The sequence below is a fragment of the Staurois parvus genome, unplaced genomic scaffold (genome assembly GCF_062004578.1).
Source record: "Staurois parvus isolate SC_StPar_1 unplaced genomic scaffold, SC_StPar_1.0 ptg001134l, whole genome shotgun sequence".
In the NCBI taxonomy this organism is placed as follows: domain Eukaryota; kingdom Metazoa; phylum Chordata; class Amphibia; order Anura; family Ranidae; genus Staurois; species Staurois parvus.
Window position 1 is genome coordinate 388,293 of NW_028318930.1, and position 14,899 is coordinate 403,191.

A 14,899-nucleotide genomic window follows, 5' to 3' on the forward strand; every position below is an offset into this window, starting at 1 on the left:
GATCAGTGCAAAAAAAAAACCACTGACACTGTACTAATGGCACTGGGGAGGAAGGGGTTAACCTTTTTTAGGCAATGAAAGGGTTAACTGTGAGGGGAGTGTTTTACTAGGGGGTGGGGGTGTGTGCTTCACAGGAACACACTGATCCAGAGAGATAAACTCCTCTCTCAGGATCAGTGTGCTGGGAACTGACAGGGAGCAGAGCTGCAGTGTAAACACTGCAGCCGTGCTCCCTGTCAGTGATTGCTGGGACCCGGCGGGTAAGGACCGGCCAGGACCCGGTGATTGACACCCGCGGCCCCCTACCTGTTTTGCAAAATGACGTTTAAAAACGTGATTCTGCGCAGCGGTGCCGCCCTGCTGCAGTATAAACACTGCGGCTGGACGGCAACCAGTTAATTCTCTTCCCACCTGCCTTAACACTTGGTATACAGGCCCCACAAATCAGAGTCAGAAAAAAAGCCACAGTGAAGTGTACCTGTGCAGCATACAACAGAACATTGAACAGGGATGTGAAAGGGAACCCCATGGCAATATTTATTGGCACTATGGGCACAAGTCACTCCAGATTATCGCATGAGTTAAGGCAGTCACATGACCACATCTCGCATGCAATACTGAAAATGTCAATTCACTTTTGCTAGTATGTGGGATTTCCCATAAATCGGAAAAACACTCAGGAAATCAAACATAAAAAGGCCTTACACCCCGGTCACATCAAAGCCGATTTAGAAATCATGCGACTTACAGTGAAGATTCCGATTTCCTTGCGATTAGCAAGACATCTGACACAGATATCTATGCAAATTGCCACAAAAGTAGTACATGTACTACTTTAGAAATCAGTGTCGGAAACGCACCCATGTGACCGCTCTAATAGCAGTCAATAGGGTGCGACTTGGCATATGATTTGCAAGTCGCATGTCATGCAAATCACATGCCAAGTCGCATTCAATGTGACCGCTATTAGAGCGTTCATATTGGTGTGGTTCAAACTTGGTTGGAGCCACAACAATTTTCAAAGCAATGAATACACTACTTTTCACGTGATTTGCAGAGAGATCTGTGTCAGATGTCTTGCAAATCGCACTTTAAATCAGCATTCCCCCGACTTCACTGTAAGTCACATGATGTGACCATAGTGTAAGTCGCACCACTTCAAAATCTGCTTTGATGTGACCATGGTGGCCCCCAGTCACATCGGGTGCAATTTGGCATGCGATTTGCATGCTAGGCGACTTGCAAATCGTAGGCCAAGTTGCACCCTATTGTCCACTACAGGTTCTATTCATATCCAATCTCATTTTGAAATCGTACGACTTCACTGTAAGTTGCCCAATTTCCAAATTGGATTAGATGGGACTGTGGTGTTAGCCCCCTGTCACATCGGGTGTAATTTGGCATGCGATTTGCAAGTCGCAGGGCATGCAAAGTCGCATCCAGGGTGCACGATTTCAGGTGCGATTTGGGAATTGAACTTGTACCTGATATCGGATCTAATGAATATGGATGTGAGAGTCTTAACATACGCGATTTGCTGCAGCACAATTTCAAAAGTAGTTCTTGTCTAACTTTTTCTGCATTTTGTAGCAATTTCACATATAGACTACAATAGAAATCGCAATGCAAAACACAATTGAAAACGCAATAACTCATTGGTAAATCTAGAGAAAACCCGGTGAAATTGCCAACAAAAAGCGCAATTTAAATCGCATCTAGTGTGAACCAAGCAGGCAATTCAACAAAGGAAATAAATCTTTGAAGGCATGCGGTACCTGCATGCTCCGATAAGGTTCCGTTATGGATTTGGGGGGGGACTCCATGCCATTATTTTATTCATTTTTTTAAAATCCTTCTCTCTCTCTCTCAGCTCTTCGCTTGACAAATCCTTCCCAAAAGGGGGTGGAGTGCAAACCAGCATTATCATATCAATTATTAGTCCAGGCCCTTATCTTATCCCATCGTTTGACATTCACATAAGGTGCAGCTTTAAAGGTGTTTGAACAGACAAGGCCTCATTCTAATTCACATTCTAGGGATCATTTAGACAGAAAGCAAAGATGCTGCTACCAGCACATCTATGGTAGGGTAGCCACCCAGGGAGATCATGCAAATTCATTGCCGTGGTTGGGATTCAAACTGACAACCCTAGTGCTGTGAGGCAACAGTGCTAACCACTAATCCATGGAGCTGTTGAACAGTAATCCTGCCTGTATTTCTGTGGTGTGAATCAACCCTAAGTCCCTGGGCAAGGTCAGTGTAACTAGCCAGATATCTCAAATGTGACACAAATGTTGTGCTATGTTGCCAATTGAGATGTATGTTGGTTCTATGTATCCCAATACAAAGGATTGCAATACTAATACAGGCATACCAAAGTTTGCCAACGCCTCGGTTAACGTAATTTTCGACTTACGAAGGAAAATCCATTGAAAATAATGCCTCGGTTTACACAATTGTTAATAATTTTTTCGCAATACAAAGTGTATATCAGCGCTGATTTTTAAATGCAAATGCCAGCTTTTTTTTTTTCTGCACTAAAGTAAACAAGCTTATCTATCACTTTCTCCGAAGTTACAGAAAACTTTATATCTTTTAATAAACTAAAAGTAAACATTGTTTCCTTTAGGGAAATAAACTCAAAGAAAACTCTCTCTTTTAGCTGGGGAAAGTGACAGCTGAATTTCTGAGCTATAGTGAAGAAAAAAAAAGCGAGAATTACATTTAAACACCAGCAACGCAATAAATAAAAAATGGCGTGGGGTCCCCCCTCCCATCCATACCAAGCTCTTCGGGTTTGGTATGGATCTTAAGGGGTAACTCCACACCAAAATGTAAAAAAAAAAAAAAACAGCGTGGGGTCCCCCCCAAAATCCATACCAGACCGTTATCCGAGCATGCAGCCCGGCAGGTCAGGTAAGGGGGGGGGGGGGACGATACCAGGCCACATGTCCTCAACATGGGGGGGTGCTTTGGGGCAGGGGGCTCCCCCCCAAAGCACCTTGTCCCCATTTTGATGGGGACAAGGGCCTCTTTCCCACAACCCTGGCCGGGTTTATTAAGGGGGCCCCCAGATCCTGGCCCACCCAACGTTAATGAGTATGGGGTACATGGTACCGCTACAAATTCACAAAAAAAGTAAAAGTGTAGTGTAAAAAAACACAGGACACGGTCTTTGACAAGTCCTTTAATAAAAGAAAAATCTTAAAGAATGTCCCCCCGAAGTATGATGGCAGAGATCACAGGCAGCAAACTCATTGGGAGGGCGTCATGGCTATAAACCCCACTAGCTGGTGCCCCTATGTCTGCGAGACTCTTGCTAAAGAAGGGATCGTAAAACCATAAACCAAGCCCTCACTGAGCTTCAAAGACATTCCAGGTAGTCGTAAAAACAGACTTACATTTAAAAACTCACTTTTCCATATAATTTTATTTCTTCAAATAGGACATAGTTACATAAACATAGAGCACATATTCGGATGGCTCACTTTAATACAAGTCGCCTGATATATTACACCTCCTATCTGGCATATCCAGGAGAGCAGAAAATTATATCTCCTTAACCATCCAAGCAGGTATGTCATATTTCATACCTAACCGTTCAGCAGATGAGTCTGCATATTACTCTACTAGTGGACAGGCTGCTAAACGCACCGAGAATAAGTTATGAACCATGACATCAACTGGGAGAGTTTTTGGTTCTAGCTTGGGTCTCCACCCCAACACCCCTCCTCAAATGAGGAGATTGTTCCTCTGCTTTAAGGAGACACCCTTCTGAGTTCCTAGAAAAAGCTGAGCTAAGCTAAGTGAAGTTGAAGATTCTCCCTTTTAACATCGGAACTAACTTTGGGAGATAAGGCATTCTTTTGGCTCTGAAACCTGATCTGCTTAAACCAAGGCTGAGGGCAAGTACTTTATCCCTCTAAACTTCTTTCTGTTATCTCTTTGCTGTGCTATTGCTATTTATATTTATATATACATATTGGCTACATCTTTTTCTGTAAATATTTTTATTGCACCCTTTTGACCTTTTAGTAATAAATCTTACTTTCTGAAAGTGTTGAACTGTTTCTAAAGCTCTTTAATGCAAACTAAGAACTCCTGCCTCTGAAGAACGCTACTGTGTGTTTTAAACTTCGGTATATCTCTGCCTGCGGTGACAGTGGTATACCGACGCTTATGCAAACATCATAGTGTTATTGCTGATATTGCCGAGTTTCCTCTTTCTCTGTACAAAAAGGAGGTGGTGGCACTGTGAACGGTTAATTGCGTACTTAACCTGACCCAGTAACAATTGCTCCCAGGCTGCAGATACACAGATTGTGGTCCATTAGCTGGAAAATCTTTGTGCAGAGTGCAAGTGAGCGTGGCATTGTTACGCATGTGATAGCGTGGTTTTAGATTGGCTAGTCCTTCGGTCACGAGTTAGGTGAGAAGGGCTGGGGTCTGACGCCGCAATTGTCACACGAGCGAGCACCCCCCCTCCTGAACCATACCAGGTCACATGCCCTCAACATGGGGGGGTGCTTTGGGAGGGAGCCCCCCTGCCCCAAAGCACCCCCCCATAAACAAAAAAAGAGCAAAAACATAAAAAAAAAATTTTCTTTGTTTCTATTATAAAATTTTGCAAACAGGTAAATTTTCTCCTTCCCTGATGTGCATTGATGAGGCTGCACCAAGAGGCAGCACTAATGAGGCTGCACCAATAGGCAGCACTGATAGGCAGAACGGATGGGCACTGATAGGCTGCACTGGTGGGAATTGATGAAGAGGTACTGATGATGCTGCACTGACTGGCGGAACTGACTGACAATACTGATGGGAGCCACTGCTGGGCACTTTTGGGGCTGCACTGATAATCAGTGCAACACTTGCCGGTTATCGGCAGTACTTTCCTTACGCTGTGACAGCATGAGGGAAGTACTTAAATCAGAAAAACACAGCGCCCAGGACCAATCTATTAACAAACAGTTATAAATGAAATGCTGCTGTGCATAGGTATATAAACCAAAACAAATATTCCAATATAAACCAGCGCAAAACACAATTATTAAATAATAAGTAAATACAAAATTACTATTTTATAAATAATCTTCAAAGTCCAGTGATAAAGATAAGTGACCACAATCCCGTGACAAAAAACGAAAAAAACTAAAAAATTTTTTCATAAATCAAAAGTCCAGTGATCTAAAAAAACTTTCTAAAAAATGAAAACTTCAGTGCTTCAAATAATTCTTCCACCATCCACCAGTGCCGAAACCAACATAAACCGCACTCACCAGATATTGGTGAGTAAAACACCTTTCAGGATTATTTAGGGCTCCTGGACCCCCTTTGAGGACTCCTCTATTTTCCACCTCAGATCTATGGGTATTTCTCCATTCGTCTCCTCACCAAATCACCAAGTTCCAAAAGGGAGAAAAAAACTAATAGTGTAATACTGTTATACCCCTTTTTTAATTAATTCAAATAGCACTTTTATAGCTACTACAGACCCCTCCCCTTTATCACCTTGGAGATAATCAACATACTACTAATTATAACGCTGTCATCCCTTTGTACACAGATCACGAGTCCCCTTCACATTGGTACTTATACAAAACAAACAGTAATTCACCATATCCTAACAAAGACCATCTTCATTACCCTTCTCACCTTTTACATTCCCACATTATTTAAATATATACTTTAATAACTCAACATTTTTACTTTTAACAACTTAAGTTAAATTAAGATTAAAATAAAATAAACAAAAAATAAAATAAAATAAAAAAAATAAAAAAAATAAAAATAAAATATAAAAATAAAAAATAAATAAAAAATATAAAAATAAATATGAATAAAATTAAAATTGAAATAAAAATAAAATTAAGATACAAATAAAAATAAATACACAAAAATAAAACTATATATGTATCTATTGCTCCATTCACTTTTGAATATATCCATTGAATGTATCCATTGAAAAATTCAAATTTTAAAATGTAAATAAAATATAAATAAACCCTAAATTTAAACATTACTGTCTATAATCCTACCAATTCGACAAGAAGCAATTTATGTCAATATCCGCATTCAACCCTTTAGGGTACAATGTCCCCATCTGATAAATCCATTTCGTTTCCTTTTGAGAAACACTTTTCACCATATTACCCCCTCTCCAAGCCATCTCTATCTTATCTATACCACAAAATTTTAATGAAGTTGGATCCCTATTATGGTGTGTTCTAAAATGGTGTGACAAACTATGATGTTTAAAACCCTTCTTAATATTCCGAATATGTTCTCCTAATCTAACAGAAAGCTTTCTCGTTGTCCTTCCTATATACTGGAGTTTGCAAGAGCACCTTGAAGAAGGGGACACTCCCCAAAAGCTTGTCCTCAAAATTATATGTTAGTGCAAATAAAAAAAGTATCACGGACAGTACTCAATTGTTTCTGTTATGTAAAAAAGATGAAACACAGTGAAAGGTTTTGTTGCAAACGCATGTGAACTATACAAAACCGAACAAATCTCAGGCTTTGTAGAAAATATTTTAAAACCGTTAGTCAAGAATACTGCTAGTTTCCTGCAAGACACAACTGACTTTCTGAACAAGATCAACAACATACAGTAATTACCATCTAATACACTTCTAGTGACTATGGATGTAGTATCCCTGTATAGTAATATCCCTCACAATGAGGGATTAGCTGCATGTCACAGATCCTTATCATCCTCACCAAACCACAAATACACTGCTGAGGATGTTACGCAGCTCATTGAATTCATACTTACACACAACTACTTTACTTTCAATAAAGTCATCTATCTTCAATGTATGGGTACTGCGATGGGAAGTAAAATGGCACCCCAATATGCCAATTTATTTATGGCTGACCTGGAGGAAAAATTCCTGAACAGCATGGAACAAAAACCATACAGATACTATCGCTATATTGATGACATTTTCATCATATGGACAGAAGGTGAAGAAAATCTAAAACAATTTGATTGATGGATGAAAAGTGTTGATCAATAAGTAAAACTAAAAATGGAATACTCAAACACTTACTTGCAGCTATGGGAAGGTGTTACATGTTTCACCCTGAAAACAGGTGGGACATGTAACACCTGGGTCCTTGGACCTGGACACAATCCTGTCTACCTTCCAACTAAATCAAAATGTCTTTAGATCCACATTTAGCATTCTCCCACAGACAGATCTGCCAAAATAACTATCAAAAAAACGTTTCACAGGATTTCAGCACAGGCAACAGAGAAAGTCTGCCTTCAACTAGCCAAACTGACATGTAAATGATGTATAGTGCCAGAATATGTCATTCTGCCAAAAGCAAAATGTGCTTCACCTCTGTCCACTGCTAAACTTTTTGAGCCTCCCCGGTGATTGACATAAAACAGCACTGTGGCATTGTCTGAATGAGCCTACACGTTTTAGCCTGTCAAACTGTGGTACAGCTAAGGAGAGGAAGTCAAATGCCCAGTACGTTCTTTGGAAGTCTGGAATTCTGTACAGAACAGCTTCCTTGCACCAAGAGTGTGCTTATCACTTCCATCTGCTGGTATGAGTCTTCATTACACAAGGAGAATAAACTTGCTCACCACAAGAGTTGGGGAAGTGAGCCAACACAGCTGTTGGCTAACAGACATTTTTCCTACACTGGCAAAACTACCTCTGCAATTCCACTCTGTGAAACTGGGAGACATATACTGCCTCAAAAGTTTGGGGCTCTTAAGCAATTCTGAAGGATTAATCTGTGATGGTTGTTGAAATTGAGATGTGAATCTCATTAGCTTTTCCTCTAGAAAGAAAACCCTTACCTGCATGGTGTCCAGAAGGAGACTCATGTATTGTAGAAAAGTGACTGTATAGGAAGAACTTTCCAACGATCAGCAACCAGGCAAACTCCCCCAGAGGCTCCAGGGTAATGTTCACAAGGCTTTGAATTCCTGCAATGAATGAGCTCTTAACAGGAGGTCATCCAGGTATCCAATTAGTGGAATGCACCTGACTCATAGAAAAGTAGTAACAGAGCCAGCACCTTGCTAAACAACCTGGGTGCTGATCTCAGTCCAAAAGGTAAAGCTACAAATTGGTAGTCTCATGTAGATAAAAACCAGAAAGTCAGCCTGGTGAAGTGAGATGTTGATAGAGCAAATAGATTCCATCCAGTACCTTTTGAAAATGCACAAAGGCGCTGAGAATCTTGACATCCAAGATAGTGTGGATTACTCACTTTTTAGGAACTGTGAAGAGTTTGAAATAGAAACCTCTGAACCATTCCTAGGGAGAAACCCTAATGATAATATACTGGGTCAGGAGTCCCGTGAATGTCTGATGCAGATCTTTGTAAAGTTGAGATGAGACTGAGAGGTTTAAGGGAAAGAACATCTTGAGAGGGAAAAAAATGGAATTCTGGTTTTAAAACCAGTGTACACCACCTAGCTCCCCCAGGGGTCCAAGATGTGCAACAGCTGGAAATCTGCAATACACATACAATCCAATGAAAGCTCCAAACAAATGTTCAAGAGTCTAAGTTAATTTAATAATAAAATTGACTTGGAGGCCAAACACAATCCTCCTTCTCTTCCTTCCATAGACACACATGGTTTTGCTCAGCAACACCCATCCCCTGCTTCCTCCTTACAGGATTTGACTGTCCGCCTGCTGGTGCCTATGGCTTCTGCTGCTGTCTGTGTCTCCTTTGAGTCAATGAAGAGAGAGCTGCATGTGGTGCTGCATGCAGGGACAGTGCTGGATCAGCGAGAAGTGACAGGTAACCGTTTACGGGTGGGGGGCCAGAACAAGCAGTAGGACTTTTTTTTACCTTAATGCAGGGAATGCATTAAGGTAAAAAATGTTTGGACTTTAGAACCACTTAAACCCTATTTATTGTAAATTTTTCCATTACACACATTCCTGGAGTAGGCATAAGAATAGCGGGTGCTTCAGCAACAGCCAGCTAAAGATTGGAAACTTCACAGATTAATGTACATATTTGCCAGCACACCATGGATCTTCAAATAACCTCCAAAAGGTTTTTTCAAAGTGACCACAATACAGTGGAAGAGTGCAACATTTCAGGGGTCATGCAGGAAACCTTTTTCAGATGTGAGATATAACCAGATTTAGCCCCTATTTATACGTGAGTGTTTCTCAGATTATTTCCCCTACACCTAACCATGCTCAATGCGTAGAGTCCCATTCTTTTGAACTATCCTGGTTCACACTTGTATGGTCAGTCGCTCTACACTCTACGCCCCAAAAAAACATAAATTTAACTTTTTCTTTTACTATAGTAAAGCGTTTTTGTCCCCATAGTCCTCAATGGGTGTGGCTGTAAACGTGCAACACACATATTTCTGTGTGTTTTGCACCTGAAAAACTGCCTTGTCCAGGAAACAACTATATATATATATATATATATATATTTATATATATATATATATATATATATATACACAGTCAGGTCCATAAATATTGGGACATTGACACAATTCTAACAAGATGTGTTTTAACTGCAGACTATCAGCTTTAATTTGAGGGTATTTACATCCAAATCAGGTGAACGGTGTAGGAATTACAACAGTTTGCATATGTGCCTCCCACTTGTTAAGGGACCAAAAGTAATGGGACAGAATAATAATCATAAATCAAACTTTCACTTTTTGATACTTGGTTGCAAATCCTTTGCAGTCAATTACAGCCTGAAGTCTGGAACGCATAGACATCACCAGACGCTGGGTTTCATCCCTGGTGATGCTCTGCCAGGCCTCTACTGCAACTGTCTTCAGTTCCTGCTTGTTCTTGGGGCATTTTCCCTTCAGTTTTGTCTTCAGCAAGTCAAATGCATACTCAATAGGATTCAGGTCAGGTGATTGACTTGGCCATTGCATAACTTTCCACTTCTTTCCCTTAAAGAACTCTTTGGTTGCTTTTGCAGTATGCTTTGGGTCATTGTCCATCTGCACTGTGAAGCGGCGTCCAATGAGTTCTGAAGCATTTGGCTGAATATAAGCAGATAATATTGCCTGAAACACTTCAGAATTCATCCTGCTGCTTTTGTCAGCAGTCACATCATCAATAAATACAAGAGAACCAGTTCCATTGGCAGCCATACATGTCCACGCCATGACACTACCACCACCATGCTTCACTGATGAGGTGGTATGCTTAGGACCATGAGCAGTTCCTTTCCTTCTCCATACTCTTCTCTTCCCATCACTCTGGTACAAGTTGATCTTGGTCTCATCTGTCCATAGGATGTTGTTCCAGAACTGTGAAGGTGTTTTTAGATGTCTTTTGGCAAACTCTAATCTGGCCTTCCTGTTTTTAGGCTCACCAATGGTTTACATCTTGTGGTGAACCCTCTGTATTCACTCTGGTGAAGTCTTCCCTTGATTGTTGACTTTGACACACATACACCTACCTCCTGGAGAGTGTTCTTGATCTGGCCAACTGTTGTGAAGGGTGTTTTCTTCACCAGGGAAAGAATTCTTCGGTCATACACCACAGTTGTTTTCCGTGGTCTTCCGGGTCTTTTGGTATTGCTGAGCTCACCGGTGCGTTCCTTCTTTTTAAGAATGTTCCAAACAGTTGTTTTGGCCACGCCTAATGTTTTTGCTATCTCTCCGATGGGTTTGTTTTGTTTTTTCAGCCTAATGATGGCTTGCTTCAGTGATAGTGACAGCTCTTTGGATCTCATCTTGAGAGTTGACAGCAACAGATTCCAAATGCAAATAGCACACTTGAAATGAACTCTGGACCTTTTATCTGCTCATTGTAATTGGGATAATGAGGGAATAACACACCTGGCCATGGAACAGCTGAGAAGCCAATCGTCCCATTACTTTCGGTCCCTTAACAAGTGGGAGGCACATATGCAAACTGTTGTAATTCCTACACCGTTCACCTGATTTGGATGTAAATACCCTCAAATTAAAGCTGACAGTCTGCAGTTAAAGCACATCTTGTTCGTTTCATTTCAAATCCATTGTGGTGGTGTATAGAGCCAAAAATGTAAGAATTGTGTCGAAGTCCTAATATTTATAGACCTGACTGTGTATATATATATATATATATGTGTATGTGTACGGAGCTTCAGTTGGCGTACAGATGGTCGTACGTTTTCCAGCAAAATGTCTTGATAAACTCTGGAATTCATTTTCCCATCAATGACAACAATCCGTCCAGGCCCTGAGGCAGCAAAGCAGCCCCAAACCATGATGCTCCCTCCGCCATGTTTTACAGTGGGGATGAGGTTTTGATGTTGGTGTGCTGTGCCTTTTTTTCTCCACACATAGTGTTGTGTGTTTTTCCCAAACAACTCAATCTTGGTTTCATCTGTCCACAGTATATTTTGCCAGTAGTGCTGTGGAACATCCAGGTGCTCTATTGCAAACTTCAAACGTGCTGCAATCTTCTTTTTGGACAGCAATGGCTCCTCCGTGGTGTCCTCCCATGTACTCCATTCTTGTTTAATGTTTTCCTTATTGTAGATGTGTCAACAAAAATGTTAGCATGTGCCAGAGATTTCTGTAGGTCTTTAGCTGACACTCGGATTCTTTTTTACCTCATGCAGCATTCTGCGCTGTGCTCTTGCAGTCATTTTTACAGGACGACCACGCCTAGGGAGAGTAGCAACAGTGCTAAACTTTCTCCATTTGTAGACATTCTGTCTTACCGTGGACACATGAACATCAAGGCTTTTGGAGATACTTTTGTAACCCTTTCCAGCTTCATGCAAGTCAACAATTCTTGATCGTAGGTCTTCTGAGAGCTGTTTTCTGCGAGGCATGGTTCACATCAGGCAGTGCTTCTTGAAACCAGTAAACCCAAAACAGGTGTGTGATTTTTAAGGGCAGGACAGCTGTCAGCAACACATCCAATATCATCACACTAATTGGAGTCAAGGTTGGCTCACTCCTGGCTCCAATTAGCTCTGGGAGAAGTCATTAAGCTAGGGCCTCACATACTTTTTCCTCCCTGCACTGTGAATGTTTACTTGTTATGTGCAATTAAACCATGGAAACATCTAATGTTTGTGTAGTATTATGTTCAGCAGACTGTGTTCTTCTATTGTTGTGACTTAGATGACGATCAGAGCACATTTTATACCCAATTCATGCAAAACTCCACGTAATCCCAAGGGGTTCACATACTTTTTCTTGCAACTGTATATATACAGTTGTGTTCAAAATAATAGCAGTGTGTTGAAAAAAGTGAAAAAAGCTCAAAATCCTTCTAATAGCTTTTATTTCCATACACACAAATGCATTGGGAAAACTACACATTCTATTCCAAATCAAAACATGAAGAAAAATATATCAAATTTGTGTTGTTCCTCTAAAAACATTGAAGAAAAGTGAATATTAAACTGTTCAAAAAAATAGCAGTTTTTGTATTCTTCTTTACAAACTCAAACATTCACTATATAAACTGAAAAATGTTTGAAGATTTTGCTTTCCTTTGAATCACTTAATTAATATTTAGTTGTATAAGCACTGTTTCTGAGAACTGCTGTACATCTGTGTTGCATGGAGTCAACCAACTTCTGGCACCTGGGAACAGGTATTCCAGCCCAGGATGATTGGACTACATTCCACAGTTCTTCTCTATTTCTTGGTTATGCCTCAGAAACTGCATTTTTGATGTCACCCCACAAGTTTTCTATTGGATTAAGATCCGGGGATTGGGCTGGCCACTCCATAACGTCAATCTTGTTGGTCTGGAACCAAGATGTTGCACATTTACTGCTGTGTTTGGGGTTGTTGTCTTGTTGGAACACCCATTTCAAGGGCATTTCCTCTTCAGCATAAGGCAGCATGACCTCTTCAAGTATTCTGATGTATTCAAACTGATCCATGATCCCTGGTATGCGATAAATAGGCCCAACACCGTAGTATGAGAAACATCCCCATATCATGATGCTTGTGCAACCATGCTTCACTGTCTTCACAGTGTACTGTGGCTTGAATTCAGTGTTTGGGGTTCGTCTGACAAACTGTCTCGGGTCACTAGACCCAAAAAGAACAATCTTACTTTCATCAGTCCACAAAATGTTGCGCCGTTTCTCTTCAGGCCAGTCAATGTGCTCTTTGGCAAATTGTAACCTCTTCAGCACGTCTTTTTTTTCAACAGTGGAACTTTGCGGGGGCTTCTTGCAGATAGCTTGGCTTCACATAGGTGTCTTCTAATTGTAACAGTACTCACAGGTAACTTTAGACCTTCTTTGATCTTCCTGGAGCTGATTGTTGGCTGAGTCCTTGCCATTTTGGCTATTCTTCTATCCATTCGAACGGTAGTTTTTCGCTTTCTTCCACGTCTTTCAGGTTTTGGTTGCCATTTTAAATCATTTGCGATCATTTTGGCTGAGCAGCCTATCATTTTCTGCACTTCTTTATATGTTTTCCCCTCTCCAATCAACTTTTTAATCAAGGTACGCTGTTCTTCTGAACAATGTCTGGAACGACCCATTTTCCTCAGAATTTCAGAGAGAAATGCACTGTAACCAGCATGTACAACATTTCCTGCCTTCCTTCCTTAAATAAGGGCAATAATTGCCACCTGTTTTTCAAAGAATGAATGACCGCACTAATAGAACTCCACACTGCTATTATTTTGAACATGCCCCTTTCAATTAGTGATTCAATTACACAGAATCAGCAGCATGCATGTCATGACTGTTGGGTCTGTTGGATTTCTGTTACTCTACTACACCTGCTAGTAAATTATTTGCCATGTAGAAATATCCTTTCTACTGTAAACAGTGATTGATCAGGTTAGTGATGTCTGACTGCTATTATTTTGAACACAACTGTGTGTATATATATATATATATATATATATATTTTTTTTTTTTTTTACTTATTACAGGTATTTATATAGCGCTGTCAATTTAAGCAGCGCTTTACATGTGTATATGTACATATACACTACTAAAAAAAAAAAATTAAAGGAACACTTTGAAAACACATCAGATCTCAATGGGAAAGACATCATGCTGGATATCTATACTGATATGGACTGGGTATTTTGTTAGGAACGTAAGGATGCCCCATCATAATGGAAATGAAAATTATCAACCTACAGAGGACTGAATTCAAATCAAAAGGAAAAAATGATGCAGCAGTCTAGCCCATTTTGCTGAAATTTCATTGTAGCAACTCAAAATGACATGACGGATGGAAGCATTTCCTCCCAGATCTGGACCAGGGCATCACTGAGCTCCTGGACAGTCTGAGGTGCTACCTGACAGCGTCGGATGGACCGAAAAATGATATCCCATAGGTTTTCTATTGGATTTAGGTCAGGCGAGAGTGTAGGCCATTCAATGGTATCAATTCCTTCATCCTCCAGGGACAGCCCGCATACTCTTGCCACACGAGGCCGGGCATTGTCATGCACCAGGAGGAACGCAGGACCCACTGCACCAGCGTAGGATCTGACAATGGGCCCAAGGATTTCATCCCAATACCTGATGGCAGTCAGAGTGCCAATGTCTAGGCTGTAGAGGTCTGTACCTGCCTCCATGAATATGCCTCCCCAGACCATCACTGACACACCACCAAAACGGTCATGCTGAACGATGTTACAGGCAGCATAACGTTCTTCACGGCTTCTCCAGACCTTTCACATCTGTCACATGTGCTCAGGGTAAACCTGCTCTCATTTGTGAAAAACACAGGGCGCCAGTGGCGGATCTGCCAATTCTGGTGTTCAATGGCAAATGTCAATCGAGCTCTGTGGTTTCGGGCAGTGAGCACAGGGCCCACTAGAGGACATCGGGCCCTCAGGCTACCTACATGAAGTCTGTTTCTGATTGTTTGATCAGAGACATTCACACCAGTGGCCTGCTAAAGGTCGTTTTAGAGAGCTCTGGCAGTGCTCATCCTGTT